We start from the raw sequence: 6,866 nt of genomic DNA, 5'->3' as shown, positions 1-6,866 counted from the left end.
TAAAATTCAGTTTCAGTTGAACTGTTTGCTACAGATTATAAAATGAACGGTCACTTGACACATGATAATGGGGTGCTATAACTCCTTGTTGAATACATACTAATAGCACAAGTTGTTGATTATCACTCTGACCATCACTCAGAGGAGCTCACAGTCCACATGGACTTTGTTAATTACACCCATCTTAATAACTGATGAGACTGGGAGCAAATAAAGGACAATAAATAAATGAGATAGAAAAAGTGACACGGTTATTAGATGCAGAACTGCAGACTTGACTGATGAGTGCAGACCAGGCCAGTGTGTTAATTCATTTTAATATGAGTCAAAATATCAAGCAAATTATCCAGTGTCATAAAGGAGGGCTGGCATCAGCAGCCAGACCTTTGTTCAATTACAGGGTTGCAGTCACCTGATGTGGAAACGCCAACAGGGTCAGGCGTTTAGTGACCAGTTAAAAAGCAGTGACAGTCGGTGATGGGGCGTGTCAAAGTGAGCATGTGCTGATTAGAAACGGCACATACAGTGTTTCCTATAAGGTTTCATTCTGTTCTGAGAGTGTCCGATGAGTGACTGAGGGAATCAGTCAACCATCAGTCACACATACAGAAGAGGAAACACACGAGTACAAGACATCAAGATCATTTAATGTCACTGGAAAACTTGGCCTCATGCAAGTACAGTAAAAAAAAAGATTTCTTAAGGCACTTTGTATGAGACACACAAGGACATGAGGGAGACAGAGCTCTTACAACTCATAACAACATTTTTTGCACATAAATTAAGGTAATAACAAACATAATACACACACTATAAAAACAAATAAGACTAACATTCAGAAACGACACGTCTTTGGTTTCTATCAGTGTGCCACTATATACCTGCTGGATACCCAGATGAAAACTCATGACGGTCCTATAAGGTAAGACAATCCGGTTCATTAACAGAAAGATCAAACTAAACCTGCTTTATATTCTACTCCTATAAAAACATAATAAATAATCTGTGCAAGGTTGAAAGGTGTCAATCTCATTTTACGAGTGGGGTTTCTTTTCAGTACAGCTTGTTAAGAAGAAAACACATGAAAAGAGGCATTCACAAGTCTATCTGACACTGGGTAAGCAGGAAAAATAAGACCACTTCCCGAACTATACCTCCAACAAAGGGTTGGCTGAAAACACTACAAGATGCGTACTGCTCTCCAGATGCACTGGATGCTAGTACAAGTATTTTAATCTTAAACCCCTCTCTAACCCTTTCACGCATAGTGGTCACTACAGTGGACAGCTATTCAAAAGCTGTTTTCTTGTATATGCATGGGTTTTAATGGTGTAGTTGCACATCAACCACCACAGTGGACGCTAGTGCGTCATCCCATACACTGCCACCCACTGGCCAGCCATTGTAAGCGCAACACAAATGTCTCAAAACCAAGATGGCCAACGGAAGGCCAGAAACGCTGAGCAGCTCAGGAATACCTTGCCAATCCTTCTATAGTAGGAGACCCTAAATAAATTTATGATTTATAATAAATAGTAAATAAAATTTGGTAACATCAAGTAACAACTAAGGAGTAATACAATTGTTAAAATTTCCATTTTATTCATTGGTGTGTTAAATACATATTTCTTCAGTTGAAAACACAAACGCATGGTGTCCATGCATGTGAAGAACTTTGTGTGAAATGGACATTTGAAAAAAATTAAGTTAAAAATTTTTTTTCATGCCTAAAGAGAAATAAAAACACTTCGTCAAAATCCTGACTGAGGCTGTCATAATTCATGCATGAAAGGGCTAAATACTTTTTTTCCACAAGGGCTGCTCAAACAAATGTTCGTTGTAAGTCGCTCGTTTCAAACTAATGAATGCCACCTTTACATCAGAAGCTGCACATTTGTGTGATCATAAGCATAGTAGATATTCGCAAACTGCTATATGAGACTACCGTTTGTGGGCAAGTTTCATTCACAAAAGTGTCATCCCAGAATAAAACAAAGAATTTCTCACCGCAGTGTTTCAAATCTTGAAATTAGTTAGTCGTGTGAGTAGTGTTAAAATGACTACGGCTGTCAACACCTTGTCATCACAGAGCCATGCCATGACAGAAATAAAGAAGGTAGGGTTTGGTGCCAAGTTAAATGTCAAATTGCTAAAGTAAAAGGGGTCATGACTTAGAGTAAGTGACAGTCATGGAGGTGGTTCAGAATGCTGCAGCTTGGGTCTTAACTAAAGCCAGAAGATTATTTTTATTTCACCAATTTTAGCCTCACTTCATTGGCTCCCTGTCCATGTCAGATCAGACTTAGAGGTGCCCATTTAAAGTCTTCTTATCTCTCTGATCTCATCAAACCTAATGTCCCATCCCGTGCTCTCCGCTCTCAGAATACTGGGCTCCTATGTGTCCCCCTGCTGGCTGCTGGGCCTTCTCCGACCGTGCCCGTTTTCTCTGGAATAATCTTCCTGCTGACATCAGACAGTCTGACTCTGTTGAAAACTCATCTTTTTTGCTTTCAATTAGTACTCATCCTTCCATACTTCAGGCCTAGTACCTGTTACCACTTTACTTCCAGCGGGCCGGTCTCAGTCTCCATGAATCTATTAACATTAGTACTTATAAGTCCATGTTTATCCTGCCTCCTCTCTCCCTAGCCTTCTCGTCCTTCTCCTCTCTCATCCTCAGGCTTCTCAGACCACCACCACTGTATGTTTACCTATACAATGCAATATGTCAACTTATACCAGATGTATTGGCAGAAAATGTTGTGCGGACATTAATAGTTCCTGGACTTTTCCTGTAGCTCCACCATGAGGTTGACATTTCAAGGTTCAAGGTACGTTTATTCGTGAAATTGTAGCCCCCTTCACACTACACACACACAGAACACACGTACAAATATCCAAGATCTGAACAGAATAAAAATAAAATCAATGTACACAGTCATATTATACAAAAGGTATAGCGTGACAGAAAGTTCCGTCTCAATTATTTACGGTGGAGTGCAGAGAATTATTTTTTTCAAAACTAAGGACATTCCCATCAACCTCTGCTGTACTTTGTATTTAGTGCTAATTAGCAAACATTCTTTCATGCCAAACTAATGGTTAACATAATACCTGCTAAACATCAGCATGTGAGAATTGTTACTGTGAGATGATTTTAGCATGTTGACATAGCATTCTTTCACTCAATGCATCACAGAGCTTCTAGCAAGGCTGAATACTCTCGTTCCTGAATTATGTTCTTGCCTAAGATGAAATTCTAAATACATGAAAATTGTTGTCTCAAATCCTTTGTACATTTCACTCAAGAGCTGCGGTTCTTGCATGAGGCCCAATGGTCGCCTTGTGAGTGTATGACCTTTTCAAGTAAAATGAATGAAATTCAGTAAATGTACTGAAGATGTATTGGTCCTTCATCTTATTAATTCAAAAGAAAAGGAAAGAAGAGACAACAAAGAACAGCCTGTGAGACACTAATAGCCCATCTCATCACTTTATTCCCACTCTTTCTTCATTTATATCCAGCATCATTAAGTTCCCAGTTCTTTTCATCCGTTGGAGAGGGAGCAGAAAGAAGGAGAAAACAAGGTCCTGTTTTGCGCTCCCCCACGAGAGCACTGACATGGTCTTCCCCTGGTGCCACCAGGGACGTCTTCCATCCTCCTTCGCCCACTTCAGGGAGAGGCGTCTGTCCCCAAAGACTGCATCGCATCCCTGCTCCCCGGAATAACTAGGGCATCTGGGAGAAAACTTCACAGCATAATTAAAGGAGTGTTTGTGGCGTACACCCTCGTCTCACTTTGACTGTGTGTACGTGTTTGTACATCGCAGCACAAAGATACTTTTGGGAGGAGAGTTAAGTGATTAGTCGCAGCGTGCAACCCAAATGTGGAAGACAGCCTTCCCACTACCTGCCTTAACTACTGTCCTCAAACCTTGATGAATAGTTCTTTAGATGATGCAACAGTCTGTGGTTTTCAAAATCCAAAAAGTACATCATCTTCGGCTTTGACTGGTACAAATTGCCCCAAAAACGAACACAATAGCAAACAGTCAGAGATGATAGAAATCATTTGTTTAAAATCAGGACTACACTGCTACGCAGTAGCACATTATCTTGTTATCATACTCCTTTCAGTCGCTCCCTTTCTTTTGGCCTCATTACCTTTTGTACACTCTTCTCCATTTGTTTTATTCTCGCTCCCTTCATCTCTGCAGCTCTCTCTCCATCTTACTGTGTGTTATTCTCTCTCCTCCTTTAATGACCTTCCCACCGCTCTTTTTTGCTGTGGGAGGTGAGGAGGGTGTGTAAGAATGGAAAGAGAAAAAAACGAACGCTGAAAGACAGAAGAAGTAAGAAACCACAGAGCAGAAGAGACCGGCGGCGTGCAGCTCAGTCATTTTCCCAGCCAGTCAGTTGTTAAGTTAGTCAGTCCATCCGAACAGACCGTACCCTCACAGTGGCTTCCTCTAAACTCCATTTCATGGATGTAGAGGGAGAGGTAGCACTCACTTTGCAAAACATGAAAGAACACTTTACATGGCAGAGTCCCCTCGGATTCCTTCTCCTCTTCGCACTCACAGTCAAAATATTGACACATGAGAGAGAAAGCAAGCTGCATTTTACTCTTATGTATCAGACACTTTGTCCTTTTGAATTATTGATACTCCTAGAAGGGGGGTTTGTGATGGACACAGGGGTATCCTTAAGTCTTTTTTACACATCTTCACTGATAATACCTGTGGAACCAATCTGTGGCTGCCTACCAGTTGGCAGCTCGTACCTGTTAGAACTGCAGTGTAGCTCAGGGCTAAAAAAGAGACTGAGTGGCTCTTAGTGAAACACCTGGCCTCGGGGCCTGCAGCGACTTTCAGAGTGTTTAGCTAACGGCAAATTGTTGAGGTTGTAGGTTCAAGTGTGCAGGACGGCTGTGTTGCCAAAGTACCCTTAGGTGTAGGGACCGGCATATTTATTCAAAACTGTATCAAGAAAAATACAGAGAGGGAGAAAGGTATGTAAGGTGATGACAGAGAGTGACCTTAGACTTTCAATGAAATGCGGCATAATGCTGAGAGCAAACACAGATAAGTGTTCTCAAAGCAGACCGAGAACATAGATGATAGCTGACAGTAAATCACAGCTTTTCAGCACAAAAATGACAGCTTAGCATATGCTAGTATTTTGTGGGGATGAAATAAGATTTTGTCTGCGTTTAGCTTAGCTTAGTTGCAAGGATGACGTGTTTTTATGGGCCAACCTGGAAGTTGAGAACTTCGCCATGCACAAAAAGCCAATGGGATTTTTCCATGGGATTTTGGATTATTGTAGAAAATAAACTCTGTGGCAAACAAACGTTTATGAACTTCTGTTCAGAAAGATCACCTTCACAAAGGAACACCACTTTTATGATTTTTGGAGTGTAAATGGAATCGCCAGAAGTAAAAAGCTGACGTTAGGCTATAAACAAACTACACCACAGTTGCATTACTTCAGCTTCACCACCACTGAGCTTCCAACTTGTAATTTGATGTCTCGCTTACCTCTTCTACAAAAGACTTTCCTCTTAGCGTGACCTGATCTAGCTAGTGGTCATGGCCAACACAACAAGGCTGTAAAGACAGACTAGTGGTTAGATGACTTTCCGTGTTCGGCATGAAGACGTTTAATGTCCCTGACAACCTCTGTAGTCTCATTTAGCCACTTGTTAGCAACCGCCTTTTTTAAGACACGTAGAAGTTTAAGAATTCACGAATGGGGTATTTACTGACTTAATATATGCTGTAGAACAAAACGTAAAAATCTCTTGCCAAGCTTGTGTTAACCACATACGTCATTTCAGGCATCTAATTAAAAACCCATTGAAGAAACACCCTTGACTTCTAGACGAGGGAACCGGAAGTGCAAAAATGATAACTTAATTCCAGGTTTGAGGACCAGGTGTCATGCATCCGTCGCCAACCACACATAAAATACATCTCATTTTGATTAAGATAGGTTTTCTTAAAACCTCCATAATATGCACAACCAATTATTGGCTGTAATATAAGACAACCCTGTTAAAAGCTTAGCAAGTTTATAATGTTCCCTTTCCTGATAATTACCTGTTACACAAGTCATCCTCAACAAGAATTGTTACCACAGCTTCAACCACACTACCTGCTACTGTACTGATTATCAGCTGATACACATTTAATGTGGTACCTGCCCCCTCAAGTGCAGTTCATTCAAATGGGTTTCTCCACTCTCACAGCCACATAATGTAACATGTGGTGCGCCATCACAACAAAATGCAACAAGATTCACAGTTGTCTAGGACGTGAGCGTATTTGCCCTTTGCCAAATCAGTCCCTCCCCACTTAGCACTTCACCCTGCACGAAGTCACGCTCACAGCTGTGGAGGTCAATCTGTAGTCTGTGGGAGAGTATAAATAAACTCCTGCCATATAACCAGGAAGCAAGTCTGTCTAGTCTCTCAAAGATATATCTCCACTCTGGCTCAACCCATTATCATTATGGGATAGGGGGAAAAGTGCTCTGGCTTTTGGTTTGTATTTCTTTAAAGTCGAGATGAAACGGCATTTCAACAGTATGTAGCTTCCATGATATCCGAGTCAAAGGATAGGCAGGCGGGACGTAACGCTGGGAGGAAGTTGATTTGAGCGTTGAAAAGTGGGCGTGACCGACGCGCCATGCTGTTGCTAGCTAGCTAGCTAATGAATGTTAGCTCTGTGCCGCTGCTTTTGAAGATTGATTCGTGGGTGGATGTCATGACGTTATTGGTTGAAATTGGTTGGTTCAAGCTCATGTAAGCACATGTCATATTTTGTTTTGCAGGAAGAAAACATGATTGGATTTTGATATAAGA

Source organism: Enoplosus armatus, chromosome 2 (assembly GCF_043641665.1).
Source record: "Enoplosus armatus isolate fEnoArm2 chromosome 2, fEnoArm2.hap1, whole genome shotgun sequence".
Classification (NCBI taxonomy): Eukaryota; Metazoa; Chordata; class Actinopteri; order Centrarchiformes; family Enoplosidae; genus Enoplosus; species Enoplosus armatus.
The sequence above is the reverse complement of the archived record's forward strand: the minus strand, read 5'-3'. Positions refer to the sequence as shown.